At 49.7% G+C, this 15,218-nt stretch overlaps 1 protein-coding gene across 6 annotated transcripts in view; it reads left to right on the top strand.

Annotated features, from left to right (window-relative positions):
- Positions 1 to 15,218, top strand: part of CACNA2D4 (calcium voltage-gated channel auxiliary subunit alpha2delta 4) — a 1,390,363-nt gene that overhangs the window by 58,911 nt on the left and 1,316,234 nt on the right. The gene's annotated exons all lie outside the window — the stretch shown is intronic.

The following is a 15,218-nucleotide window of genomic DNA, read 5'->3' as shown; positions in this document are numbered from 1 at the left end:
CTACATCCAATCTTCCTATCACCTTCAGATCTGTATGAAGTTATTTTTTGTCCATCTTAATTAACTCATTCTGCATATGAATATGGGGGAGGAGCAGCTGTTTTCCTGCCCTTTCCGGTCTCACATATTCCATCAATAAAGGTACATAATTTGTGTCTGCTTGCTGATCCCACTGCATGTTAAAATTGGTTAACAGGGATGCAACATCAAGTGGTTTCAATAAGACTCGGTTTCTCCCACACGGAGCCTCAAGATTGACTTCTCACTTTTTTTTTTTTTTTTAAACTTCTTTTTTATTCATTTCGTTTCCAGAACAGAATTGTAAATAGCATACAAAGGTAAAGAAAATAAACAACAAAGTCCCTTATCAACTGGACCCTCCCCCCACAACCCCTCCCCCCTTAGGTACAGCGTCCTGAAGCCCCCCCCCATTCTCATCCCCTCTGAGCCCACTTCTATCCGCCAATGTCCAGGAGTTTAAGTCTCTGCGGACGCCACTGCTCTCTAAAGTCCCCTTTTAAAAATTCCAGAGTCTCCCCCCATTCCGCATGGAATGTTTCCAGTTTGTTGTCCGCTGCGTAAGAGGCCCATTCCAAGGAGACGATGTCCCAGAGTTTCCTGAGCCATTCCTGCTCCGTCGGGATTACAGGGCTCTTCCATTTTTGCGCAATGAGGGATAAGGCTGCTAGTACAAAGATTGTAGATGCCCTGCCCCGGCCCGATCCTGTCCCATTAGCCCCCAACCCGACTCCTACCCCGCTTTTCCCCAGCAGGGTTTCGCATGGATGTCGGGGGGATCCTTCTCCCAGAGCCTGGGCTGTTGCTTTCTTAAGATCTTCCCAGAAGGGCTGGATAGCCGCGCAGTCCCACCAGATATGTGTGGCCGTGCCCCTCTCCCCACACCCACGCCAACAGTCCCCCGAAACAGTGGAGTTCATTGCCTGAAGGCGGGCGGGGGTATAATGCCAACCCAATAGGCACTTATACCACACTTCACGGACCTGGATCGCCTTTGCCAATTTAGGGATCCGCGCCCATAGTCTTTCCCAGTCTGCTAGCTCATAGTGGACCCCCGTATACCTCTCCCAGTTAGCCATGTACGGCCAGGTGGTGCGCGGGGTGCCTCTCTCAAGATGTTTATATAGGGCCCCTATCAACCCCCTAGTGCCCTCATTAGTTGTCAGGAACCTCTCGAAGTGAGTTAGATCTCTGGTTGCCGCCTGTCTAACCATCTGGGACATCACCCAGTGTCTAATTTGAAAGTAGCGGTGCCGCTCCTTTTCTCCCAGGCCAAATTCTTTTTTACATTCTAGGAATGTTTTTACTCTATCCCCGATGAACATGTCCCTAATGATCCTACATCCCCCCTCTTCCCATGCTGAAAACGCTCCCGGCTCCGTCCCTGGGGTGAAGTCCCCGTTGCGGAGGACAGGGGAAAACGGGGAAGGGAAAGTCGTGATTCCCCATTGTAATACAGAACGATCCCAACATTCAACCACACTTTTTGTGATGTCGCTTAGGTAAATATGAGTGGGTCGCAATCGTCTCAGGAGCCAAAGCACCTCTCCCAAGTGGTGCCCAGCCACAGCCCGATCCATCTTCACCCAGTGTTTCTGATACTCCTCCGCAAACCATTCTCTAATAATTCGGAGCTGGGCCGCGTCGTGGTAGCGGCGGAAGTCGGGGAAGGCCAAACCGCCTCTATCTCTGGAAGCTGTGAGGAGTTGCCTAGAGACCCGCGGTCTTCTCCCTCCCCAGACAAAACTTCTAACCATTCTATCTAGCCTCCGGAAGAAACACTCCAGGACCCTCAAAGGGATAGCTTGGAAAAGGTAGAGTGCCCGAGGGAGTATCACCATCCTAAGGACCGCCCCTCTCCCCAGCCATGAAATCGGGAGGGCCCCCCATCTTCGTAGGTCTTTCTGAATTGCCATCAGGAGCGGTTCATAGTTCGCACCGTACCAACCCGCCAGGGAGGGGGTGATCCGCACCCCCAGGTATCGCAGTCCCGAGGGGCTCCACTTAAAGGGGGACAGCTCCCTGACCTCTCTTGCCTCCCCCTCTCCCAAGGATAGGGTCAACAATTCCGATTTTTGGAAGTTGACCCGAAGGCCCGAGGCTTCGCCGAAGGAAGTTAATAGTGTCATGCATGCTGGGAGGGATTTTCTCGGGTTGGTAAGTGTGAGCAGCATGTCGTCGGCGAAGGCCGCCACCTTATGTTGTCCACCACCAAATGGGATCCCCTCTATCTCCGGAGACCGGCGGATAGCCGCTAACAGGGGTTCTAAATAGATAGCAAACAACAGCGGGGAGAGGGGGCATCCTTGTTTCGTTCCCCTCCGGAGGCTAAAGGGCCTAGTCACTTCCCCATTGACCAATATGCGTGAGGTGGGGTGTTTGTAATTGGCTGCGACCAGGTTAATAAAGCCCTCCCCTAGACCCATCCTCTCCATAACCTGAAATAAGAATGACCACTCAACTCGGTCAAACGCCTTCTCGGCGTCTAATGCTAATAGGAGTGCCGGGGTATCTGTTTTACGGGATTTCTCAATGAGATGGGCTACCCTCCTAATGTTATCTGCTGTTTGCCGCCCCGTGACAAACCCCGCCTGGTCCCGATGGATCAGGGACGGAAGGTGTCTCTCCAACCGTTTTGCTAGAATCTTAGTGAATATTTTGGCCTCAGTGTTAATGAGGGCAATCGGACGGTAAGAAGTGCAGTCCTCCGGATCCTTCCCTACCTTGTGGATCAGGGTGATCTTAGCCTCCTCCATCGTTCGGGTGATGCCGCCCTCCGTGTTAAAAGAATTAAAGAGCTGGGTTAAGTGTGGAACCAATAGATGAGAGAAGGCTTTATAGAAGGAGGCCGAGAAGCCATCGGGGCCAGGCGCCTTACCGCGGGGAAGAGCAGTGATAACGGCCTCCGAGATGGGGGCGCCCAGTTCCTCCGCCACATTTTCGGGGACCTGCGGGAGACATATATTTTCAAGGAAATTTTCCTGTAGGAGGGGGGAAGAGTCCTGAGAGGAGTATAGAGCCTCATAGAATTCCACAAATCTTTCCCTTATCTGGTCAGACCGGGACAAACGCCTACCCTCCTGGTCCCTAAGTGCGGTGATTATTCTCTGATCCCTCTGCCCCCTCAGGAGGCGGGCAAGCAGGGTGCCTGCCTTATTGGCCTTAGCATAGAAAGTTTGTCTCATTCTGAGGAGGGCGCCTTCCGCTCTCTTGGTCCTCAGAATCCCCAATTGGCCCTCTGCCAGTCTATAGGCCCTAAAGGCCCTTCGCGTGGGTGTAACTCGCAGTTGGGCTCTGGCATCTTCCACCTCCCCCTCAAGCTGGACCTCCAGCCTTCTCAGTTGCCTATTCCTCTCCGCCCGCAGGGCAATGAGGTCGCCCCGTATAGTTGCCTTAAAGGCATCCCACCTCGTGCCCAGGCTCGTGTCGGTAGGCGCGTTTCTCCCGAAGAAGTCCCGAATTTTTTCCTCCAACTCACTGTGTATCACAGGGTCCCTCAAAAGCTCTCCCGGGATTCTCCAATTCCACACCCCTGGTCCACGTCTCCCCAGTTTCAATACCATTTCTACGACCCTGTGGTCGGCTATCCCCAGGGGGCCCACTTCTACCGCCTCCACAGCCCCTAGTAAGCTAGCAGAGACCCAGATATAATCAATTCGAGATTGGGATCTATGGACATCAGAGAGGAATGTGAAGCCCTCCTCGCTCCCCCGCAGAGACCGCCAGACATCTCGAAGGCCCGCTCCCGACCATCTCTCCCTTAATTGGGGGGAGGCAACTGCACCTCCTCCTCCCTCCTCCCCTCTGGATCGGTCTCCAATCCTATCCCAAGCCAGGTTAAAGTCCCCCAACAGGACCACTTGGCCACTAGCAAAGTTCTCTATGGTGTTTAGAGTGTCCCGCAAAAATTGGTCCTGGCCCACATTAGGCGCGTATATTGACCCAATAGTGTAACTCGATCCCATTACGGTCCCCTTCACCACCACATACCTCCCATTAGGATCTCTAAGAACCTCCTGGGGCTGTAAATTTGTTCTCCTGCTGAAGGCCAGCGCCACCCCTCCCCTCTTTGTGGGGCCTGACGCAAAGTATATCAGGGGATATCCCTTTAGCCGCAATCGGGTTTGATCTCGTTTCCTTAGGTGGGTCTCCTGCAAGGCCAACACATCAGGTTTATGGGATCTCACATATTGTTCCAACTTTGCACGCTTGAGGGGGGAATTCAGTCCCCTCACATTATGGGTTTGCCACTTGAATGCGTAGCTGGGTGTATAGGGCCATCAAGAATTCATGTTCTGGGGTAGCCAACAGGAGCCCCAACCGGGTTCCCCTCTTAGTGTGCAACCCAGGACCCCTTCTCCTCCCGCTCCTCCCCTCCCAGGGAGTTGCCAACCAGATGTCCAGTTCCAAGGGTAATGCTTCCCTGACGTGTGCTGTACCACTCCCCCTCCCCCTTCCCCCCCTTTCCCCTCCCTGGTATCCCTCCCCTACTCGTCCCCTTACCTCCCGATCCCCAACTTGGGAGGCATTCCATTTCTCCCCCCTAACCCCTGGACACTCGGGTCCTTGCGTGATCCAAGAGGTGCAACCCCGTCCCCTCCCCGGAACCATAAAACAGCTTTCTTCCCACCACCCCCTTTTCAAATTCCACGGTTCTTTCAGTCCTTCTCTATCGGACTCCCCCCGGATCGGGGGGTGCCCCCCTCTCTTTCCTGGTTAGGCCTTTCCTTCTCCTCCTGTGGGCGCCTCCGTGACCTTGTCTTCTTAGAGCCGGCGCCCACCGTGGTCCACATCCACGGTCTAGATCCGTCTCCCGAGGTCGGGCGACCATTTCCGGTGACCCCCCCCGCTTCTCCAAGGGGCAGATTAATAATATTCGCTGCCTCCTGCACACTGGTGGCCCTCCTTTGGACGCCTTCCCATTCAAACAACAACCCAAACGGGAAGGTCCACTTGTACTTGACATTCTTCTTCGAGAGTGCCCCAAGAACAGGGCGCATCACCCTCCTTTTCACCAGTGTGCTGTTAGCCAAGTCTTGGAAAAGAGCAATCTCCTGGCTCTTGTAGAGCAGTGGTTCTCGCAATCTAGCCGCCCGTAACACTGCCTCCTTTTGGGCGTATCGGGTGAACGCTGCCAGAACATCCCGTGGCCTGGCATCTCGGCCGGGGGGAGGCCGGCCCACTCTGTGCACCCTGTCCAGCTCTATCTCCTCAGGATTGTCTCCCCCCAGCAGATCCACACAGATGCTCTGTACTACTTTCTTCAAGTCTTTATCCGAGACGGATTCCGGGAGGAATTTCATCCTGATGTTGACGCGTCTCGATCTATTTTTCAAATCTTCTAGTTGGATTTCCAGGTTGCGAGTCGCCAGGTCGAGGCGGTCGATCGCCTCTCCGGTGGCCGTGCCATCTTTTTCCAGTTCCTGCAGGCCTCTTTCCAAAATGTCAGCCCTCTCGCCCAGTTGAGCTACCTCCTGTTTCACCTCCCCCAAGGCAGTATTCAGGTCCGACCGTAGTAGCTGGAACTGATCCTGGACTGCCTTGGCTAGAGTCTCTCCCAGGGCCTGCAACTCGCCTCTGAGGTCCCCCCTTGTCAGGGGCTCCCGGTCCCCCGCCCCAGGCACCTCATGTTGTTCAGAACCTTCTCCACAGGCGGCCTCCATTGTTGCTGACCACAGGGAGGGAAGGGTGCCCAGTGGGTCTCCCCCCCTCTGTCCGGTGCGCGATGTTTTCCCCCTGGCTTTCGAGGGCATTAGGGAGCTGGGTCAGCCTGCCAGTTCACCTGGGGTAGTCCGCCGTTGCTTCCCCGGGTGTCTCAAGGGGCCACAGGGGCCCGTCCGCTACTTCCAGGAGGGGTGATTGTCCGATTTACGGAGGGCCTCCGAGGTCTCGCCCCCTCCCGCGCCCACGGGTCTAAACGGGGGCGGGGGGGCCAGGCCCAGTCCTCGAGTCGCATCTCCGGACCCGGATTGCTAATGGGCCTCGCGGGGGCCGAGCCACCCACCCAGGGGTCACCTCGAAAGTTCGCTTCCTCCTGCTCCCCAGCTCCACTCGCTCCTCACCTCCCCGTCGCAGACCGAGAGGCCCTCTCCTGTTCCCCGGATGGCCGCTCCTCCAGCCGCTCGCCGACGGGCTCGGGGCCTCGGCCGCCCGCGGGTCCTCCTGTCGCCTCTCGCGTGTTCCGAGCCTTCCGACTCACTCGCCCGGCTTAGCCGCTGGGCTCTCCTCCTCCGCGGGGTCCTCTGCTCGTCGCGGGTCGGGGGGCCGGGCTTCCCCGCTCGCGGATCGGGACCCGCCGCTCGAGCGACTCCCCGCCGGCGCCAAGCACGGAGCGGCTCACGGTCCACGGTAGCCGCCAATTCGTCTCGACTGGCTGCCCAAGCTCGCTCCCAATGCCGCACCAGTCTTCCGCTGCCGCTGGATGCCTTCAGGGGGTGGTGGATCCCTTATGTAGGCCTGGGGGTGCGGGAGCTGCCGGCGGCACGTCTAGTCGCTGCCGGCGGCCATCTTGAATCCCCGACTTCTCACTTTTGAACTGTGATCATTTGTTTGTCAACCTTAGAAAGTTTTAAAAGAGCATGATCACTTTTATCTTTTTGGACTATTATAAATGAAGAGACAAATAAATAGTCCAAAAAAGACAATGGGCTCCCGTTAGACCATGTTGTGTTAGGAGGAGTATTACCTCTATATTGACCATTGAGTATATGTAAATATCTCAACTTCATGGTTCTCAACCATAAGGCAGCATGTTGTAATCGCCTACAGGAATACTCTTCGTTTTCGTCCAAAATGTCTTCTTTCTCATTCATGCAAGGTATATTTAGATCTCCTCCCACTATCACAAAATAAACCTTACCTTGGACATACAAATTGACAATTGCCTCTACTACTGCTCTCAAAAACAACATATCACTTATGGCGATCAGATTCCAGTATAAATTAAGAATCAAGCCACAATTGTAATCAGTTGACAATGCAGAACCAAGTTTCATGTGTACAACCTGGATGAATGGGTACTGGCTCAAGGATTCTACTACGGTCAAACCAACCACGCTTTTGACAAAAACCGAAAGACCTGAACAGGGACGGCCCTTCCCCGCACTATATGACAGATTTATCCACCCAAGATCGGGGCTTGTCTCAACCATGTTTCTTGGAGACAGATCATTTCCAATTTCCCAGCACAAATGTCCTGATCCGCTGCTAAATGTATAAAGCCCTGAGTGTCCCAAGCGTTCTCTCCTGGTTATTTGTTGTTCATGACATCAAGTTGAGACTCTCCAAAAACCTGGGTTCTGTATAAGCACGTCCACTTTTGGCACGAACGTCACGATGCTCCCCTTGCATTGTTTTAAAACTGACTTTCAGCACTTCTTTTTGAGGGACCTTAAGAGAGCTCGAACCTCTAAAGGGCCTTTCGAGATACCCTTCTCCTCTCTCGTTACTCTTTCCGTCTCGATGCTTATGCAAATTTGCCTCCTGCGTTGACAATTTTGCCAAAAAATGGTCCATCAATATCTCTTTTCTCTTACATGGACCAAGAGACGCCCGCCCCTGCTTATAACAGAGGTCACTTAATTGAAATCCTAAGGGAAGTAATGAACGGGCCACTTCCAACAATTAAGCTTTAACCACACCAGATGTTAGGTGTAAAATCACATTATCTAAGTCAGTCTCCTTTATAAATTCCACTATTTTAATGTCCTTGGATTGAATAAAGCGCAGCATGAGGACGTGGTGAAATAATTTCACAACATTTGAACGATTTAAAATCAACCCATCCTGCAGACTTTGCTTAGTGGTCTTTCTCTTCAACACCTTTGCGTTCATGTCCACCTCTCTCGACTTATCATTATTTTCATACAAATTGTTCACCCACTTTAAGGTTGTCGAAGGAGCTCGGCCCCCATGTGATTTATTCAAGAGATTCCATTTTAAATGGTCATCTGCTAGTTTTTCTGCCATAGTTACGAAAGAGGATTTCTCGATATTCTGTCCCAGAGCCGTTATTTTACTACTCTGAGTGTTCCAAAACATCTGATATTGGGGCTTCAATAGAACATCCGTCTAGCCTTGATCCATTCTCTTAGACCCCAAGTCTTCTCCTAAATTTGAATCTAAAATACTGCCAGCTTTAAGCACCAGATCTATAGGCAACTCTATATCCTCTTTTATCGGATATGTCGAACAATCCAAGAAGTCTTCCTCTTCCCCAAGACAGCTGTCATTCTCCTGATGTGAGGCCTTCCCTAGCATACTTGTAGGCTGTAGCTGGCCTATCCTCTTATCAGGATTCTTTTTGAATGAATTAAACCTTCTGACTTTCACATTGATAGGAACCAGTGGCATTGATACATTTCTCAAAAACGTTCTCGCCTCATTCCATTTTCCATTTTTCACTAAAGGCATATTTTTTGATTTTTGCATGATTTTGATGTTTCATCCTCTCTCCCACTGATGCATTCCCTCTTCTTAGACCGCTGAAATATTGACAACGCGGCTGTGGAAGGGGTTACCTCATTAAGCTCTTTCTCACAGGAATTTTTCAAAATGGGAATCACAATTGGTTCAGGGGTTGATTTTGTCTTTCCACTCTCAATTTCGGATTCTTTCAGCATCACTGAGGGCAACGGATTCCTCATTAGATTCCGGGGAAGCACCTTTGAACACAGAGGATTTAGATTGTCCCACTGCTTTCCCCCCTTCACTACAGCCTCTGCTCCCTATGTTCCTTGGAAACTGTGCCACATGTTGTAACATGATGCTCTCTGTTTGTCGCATCAGGGGGAGAGGTTGAGCTGGTTGCTCCATTTGTTTTTCATGAATGGTTTTCAAAAAGATGCCAAAAGGATCTTTTTGTCCATGCCCTCAGACTCCAAAGCTTCCTGTAATTGTATTTGTATCTGACTGGAGGTTCCTGCCTCGTGGTCCTCCTTTGACTGCAAAGAGGTGATAAAAGACTCAATATAAACTAACTTTGAGTGGACCATGGCAAGAAGAGTTGCGTGATCCTTAAAAACTCTCATCCATCAGGTCATAGAGTTTTAAGAAAGGAGAGAGAGAAATTGTTAAGGCCAACATCAAACTGTGTTGGGTATTGAACATCAATGGTGTCAAAGATTTTATTTGTCTGTGGAGAAGTTAAGGGGGGAAAACTGAGTCGTCTAGAGTCGAGCTGAAGAGGCAGATATTCTCAATTCCTCCTCTCTCGTCGTACTCCTCCCCTCTTTCTGATGTATAATTCTCAGTGACAGTTGTACATTGCCTCTTTGCTCTTTATCCAGCTCACCAATAATCACAGATGGATTTTTGCTAACATAGGAAGCTCGTTGATTTGAACTATCGTGGGGGATAGATATAAGACTTCCTATGATCCTGGATGCTCATCTCTGATTCCTTTCCCAACCTCGCCGTTCTTCACTCAGAGCAGTGTCTCTCCCCCAGTTTATCACCTTAGCTAAATCATGTAGTTCTGCTTCCTTACACTGTGGTACACCATTTGTATATTGCACTGGATGACTTCGAAGGCTTGTTGAGTTTTCATGCCCAATCAAGTGGGCTAATTGATCCTCATTCAATTGATTAGACAAGCTACATGTCTGTTCTAAAAGTGCTTTCTTGCCCTTTATCCTCTTATGAGGAGCAAAGTGATATTGGCTGATCTTATTGGATCTTTCCGCCGGTAGCTCTGTTTCTCTTAGTTTGTGTAAGCCATCAGCCACACAGTCTATATTCACTTGATGTTTATAAGAGGGCTACGCAAAGGTATCCGTCATCATTTCGTGCAACTTCACGACTGAATTATCGGCTTCCAAAATCTCAGCATCTGTTAAATCTGGCATGGATTTTCTATAAGATCCTGTTGTACCATGTTATTACCCCCCAATGGTAGTTAGGGGGCACTGATGTTAAGTTTGAAGATCTTCTCAGGAAAAGGACAGGAAGCCACAGGGGATTTCTTTCTTTTCATGGCTTTCGCCAAACCTCCATATTCCATTCCATCCGTTACATCTGCTTTCCACATTGTAATGTCTTTTAGGTGCAATTGTACCACCTAATCAGGGGAAGAACCAACTGTATATGGAATGGAGGGTGAAGAGTTTGCCATAGAAGTTAGTTTTTGCTTTTTAATGAAGTTCTCACTCACTGAGCACTTTGTTTGGAGTCTGGTGCCCCTCCATGACCAGCGAAAAGAAGCAAAAAGTCAAAAGGAGTAACCTCCTAGAAACTGGGTGTTTGAAGTTGTCGTCGAGGCTGAAGGTATGGAAAGATATAATTGTCACAAGTAAAGAATCGAATCGTGCTTTGAGCACCGATTTCCAACGCTGTTCATAAGCAGACTGACCTCCTCTAGATCGAATATTACACACAGTCATCCTAACTGCCTTACACCAAGATGTTGAGGCAGGATCTCAGCGCTTTACTCTCCTGTGTCGACTTACAGATCACCGGGAACACAGGAAACAATCTTTCTCACTCCGCGACGCTCCACGTCTGAGACGAGATTTTATCCGCACTGCTTGGATGCCTAAGCAGGTGTAAACAGGGAAAACAGACTGCACGCCAGTATCCTCACACAGGAAACACTGTCTCACTCACAACAAAATATATCCCAATTCCTTTTTGGCTTCTCAGGGTGCCTTCCTCAAACGTATGCCTCTCTGTTTCCAAAAATAAGTATTCAGCTTTTGGTAAGCCTCTCAGGGTTCCCTTCCCCAAGCTTAGACCCCTCTAGTTTCCAACAAAAGTTCAGGTTGTCAGGATATACCTTTTCCTTGAATACAGTTTCTCTCACATACAATTCTTTTATGGGGTAGAATCGAAGGCTTTCAAAAATTCCAGGCTCTTTGCCCTTCCTCAGTGTGACCACCCTGATCCTTTGTCCCTCTCTTTATTTCTTCAACTTCTTTTCTTTGTACTTTTTATCTTCAGGTGCTCCCTGCACCATTTTCATCCGTCTGCATTTCTTTCACTTTGTCATGCACACTTGCACTGTCTTTTATTCCTTTCACTTCGTTGTGCAAATTTGCACTGTCTTTTCTTTCTCTCTGTTGTGCCTCTTGCACCCTCGCCTCCTTCCGCCGTGCACACTTGCACTGTCTTTTTCTTTTTATGTGTTGTGCCTCTTGGACGCTCCCCGCCTTCTGTCATGCACACTTGCACCTGTCCTCTGACCTTTTCCTATCATGCCTCTTGCACACATCTTTCACTCTTCCCTGCACGCCTGCACTTGTTTCCTTTTTTCCAGGTCACACGTACCCTTTTCTTTTACTCTGGACTTCGTTTTTACTCCTGCGCCGCTAATGTGCCCCTTCCTTCCTTCTGTGCAACTAGCACGCCTTCTCTGGCTTTCCTCTTTCCTTGTTCCTTCCTTCTTTCTTACTTTCTGTTTCTTTAAACTATCCTTCTCGCTTTCTGCTCTGTGCCACTTTGCTTTTCTCCCTTTCCTGCTCCAGCCACCTGCAAGTTGCCAAATTTCTCTCTCTCATGTAAAACCCACTGAATAGCGTAGTGCTGGTGAACGGTCTCTCCTGGATGCTCCCTGCTTCTTGGCTTCTCTGGTCCAGTATGCCTCTCCAACTCTCTTATTCACCTGTGCAAGACCACACCTTTAATAGTGGCAACAACAGTCCAGTGGTGTCAGGTGTGAATGGTCATTATTAAATGCCTGACCCTGCCTGGCTCTATTAGTGGGACAACTTGAGTTCTTTCTATGGTAGGTTGCTCTTACTTTCCCTATGTTATCCCTATGGGTAATCTTTACTGCTCTTAGTTGCCTCCACCTTGTCTCAGTATTTGTTGGAATTAGGGAGGGGGAGATGGGGTGAGATTGAAGACACCCCATGAAGGCTGCGGGAGAGTAATTTGGGGTATTATTGGGACTAGGGAAATACCATGTCTCGCCCTTGGGGATCCTCCTCCCAATCCCTCGTGACCCTCCACTCGGGTGATCCTCCCTCGCCTGTCCACCCCCAGGGTCAGGATCCAAAAGCTATGGCCCTTCACTGCCCACCTGAATGGAAGATCCTGAGGGAGTAGGTGGGAGAATACCATCAGGTTTCTCACACTGTCTTTAGGCATGCATTCATAAGGATGGTCTGCTGTCTTATTCTCACCTCTTTTTAGAGTGCATTGGATCTTCAGCTACACTGCACTCCATAAATCTTTGGGCGGTCTGCAGTCTTTACCTTGTAAGCCCTCTCCATATGAGAGACTACAGACGTGCCTGTCTTTAGGCATGGCTCCATAAGTGTGGTGAGCGGTCTTATTTTACCCTCTCTTCAGAGTGCATGGGATCTTCAGATACACTGCACTCCATAAACATTAGGGTAGTGTGCTATGCATTTTGTGTCACCCCTCTCACAAGTGGGACTACAGACATGCCTGTTTTATGGATGAGTTCATAAGGGTGGTCTCCCTTCTCCCACTTTTCGGACCTCTCCAAAATGTACTGTGGCTTTATATAATCAGCACTACACGCACGATACTCCAGACATTCTCGTCTTTCCTTGTGCGTTCATGAGCGCGTTTGGCTGTCCCTGTTTTCACAGCCCTCTCCGTTTTTCTTGGCGGGCAGTTGAATTGTTTTTATTTTTGCATCCACTGCCACAGAGCATTGCTAATGCTTTTCTGACTGGCAAGTGACCAGAACACTGACCAAAATGAATAATTTGGGTTAGAGAAAACAAATGGATTGTAAGCACATTATTGCTGACTACTAGCTGTCGGTGTGTGCCTTCAAATTGCTAGCAATTGTAAAACGCTCAAGAGGAAATGAGATTTGAGCCAAAACCCACAGTAAACAACTTGGACAAACTACAGTCATCCACGACTAGCCATGATGCAAGCACAGCTAACCCTGCATAGTCAATCACCATTACACCGTATCATTAGCATGCGGTTATTCCTAGCTACTTCTGGAAGGTCTCGACATAGGACATAGGAGATGTTCCAAGAGGTAGGATTTCGGATGAAGGTAGGCGCGATTGTCCTTAATGTATAAGAGGTTCCCATCTTCATTCATGCTTTGGGCAGGGCCGTTTCTAGGGCCTAGTGACACATGCTTGACATGGTGGTACCATGTCAGCACCACCTCCAGCAGTTAAAGACCAGCGGTGCTCATTACGAGTATGGCGGTGCAGGGAAAGGAGCCACTTTTCTGGCTCCACCATACTACGAGTTTGGTCCTGGAATGGGGGATTTATCTCCAGCATCATGTTGGAAGTAAATCCTCCCACTTTCTGCTGACAATTGACCAAATCAGTGGAATTACTGCAGCATTAATTGTGCCTAAAATGCCCCATAGAGTCCAATGGATTCGCAACAAATGGGGAATAACTCTGCCATTGCCACTTGTAATCTGGTGGTAATTCCGCCAGACAAAGTGGCAGTATTGGTAATTCCATTGAGGGGTATTCTGACGGATTGAGCTCCGGAATACCACCCAACTCATAATGAGCCCTTGTCTTTGGAGGGCTTATCAGATTCCCTAAATTGGTGCCTATATACAGTGAATGTCTCCTGCTTGGAACTCCCAGCAGCAATCCCATGTCTATGGGAGTAAGAGTGGAGGGTGGGTGAAAACCAACACAGAAATATTGGAGTTTAGGTGGAGCACAGTACAGAGACAATGACAGATGAAATAATGATATGACTAAGAAAGAGAAAAGTAAGAGGGTGAAATTATGAAACAGGGAGAGGGTGAGGTGAGAAGCTCTTTGAAATTGGAGTTTCAGCCTCCCTTAATGGGAGTCCCCATTGTTAGGCAGAAACCTGTGCAGTTCCCTCTGGGACCACTGCAAAAGATTTAGGACTACAGGTGTTTGGCAGTAAACCCACTTGGTAGCAGTCTGTACCACACAGATTCACTTGGTAGCTGTGGCTGAGCAGTCAGACTTCCCTCAAGAAGAGTTAGGCAGTATACAGAGTATTCACAATAGGTCAAGAGAACACAGTAGAACAAGTAAACACTGACCAGGGCTTGGTGTAAAAGAGATATAATTATTTATTTAAAACCACATCTAGAAAAACACACAGGCACTAATAGTAAGCAATTCAAAAACACGGTCACTAAAAGATATACACTCCCTTAAAAGAATATTAGACAAGTCTTAAGAAAAGCCCCACTTATTTTCAGACAGCGGTGAGCGCTTAACGTAGATGGCACTCTAATAATCAGTTTTAAAAAGGGAGAGAAGAGCAGAGAACAAGTTGAAACAGATCCCAACACTTTTATCAGAACATAACAAGAGAGGAAGGCAAAGTAAAACCGTGAAGTTAGAGTTCAATAGGCTGGATCCACTTTAAGAGAATCGAAACGAAATGTGTCCAAGGTCACACGGTTGCAGTGCACAAAAGTCTTGTAACTGTTCAAAAAGGAGTTGGACCAAAGAAAGGGACCAGTTAGAGGGTCAAGGCGGTCAGCCCAGTCCAGAAGGTTAAGGAGTTATTATTACCTTGTAGCAATCTTTAGAAAGGGAGGCCTGGCAGACACGGTACCTTAAAGTGGTGAGAGCGCTCCAGCGGGCAGTTGTTCCTGGCAGCTGGTGCAAGTCGGTGCTTCATGCGGGGGAGGAGAGGATCTCGTCGTGGAGGAAGACAGGAGTCTGTTGCACTGCCAGGGAAGAAACCAGCCGTGGAGTTTCTCAGGTACAAGGAGCGGTCCAGTGATTCGGGGTTCAGTGGTGAGTGGCTATCCGGCTGCCGGGGTGCTTGGCACGGGAAGTTCGACCACAAACCTGGCTGGGGTGCGAAGAAAGAAAGGAAAACTGGTTGTGCCCACCAGTCAGGGGAAGAAGCCTCTCCAGCCGGGAGATCTTCTCTGTCGTCGGGAAGTGGTGAATCGGTTCTGCAGGGCTCCACCGGTGGTGTCGTCATGGTAGGTCGGCTCAGCTTCTCCCTCGTCGGATTCTCAGGTCCTGTGGCGACTTCTGAAGTTCCAGTCCCCAAAGCCCTGCTTTTATGCAGAAAATCCCCATTCACTCAGCCTAGCTGTCACTCAAACATGCTAAGTGGTGAGCCGGCCGGCTCACCACTTGGGCCAATCACACAAGAGTGCGACCTGAGTCACCAGGGTAACTCGGTCCAGGGTGCCTAAACCCCCTCCCACGCCCCCTGTGGTACCCAGACTGAGTGGCACCACTTTTGGAGGCTTCTGTGGAGAAGCCCGCCAAAAAGTGGAACAAAGGGCTCGAGTT

Source organism: Ambystoma mexicanum, chromosome 12 (assembly GCF_040938575.1).
Source record: "Ambystoma mexicanum isolate Mex_15411 chromosome 12, UKY_AmexF1_1, whole genome shotgun sequence".
Taxonomy (NCBI): Eukaryota; Metazoa; Chordata; class Amphibia; order Caudata; family Ambystomatidae; genus Ambystoma; species Ambystoma mexicanum.
Note: the sequence above shows the minus strand (reverse complement) of the source record. Positions and strands in the feature narration are given on the sequence as shown.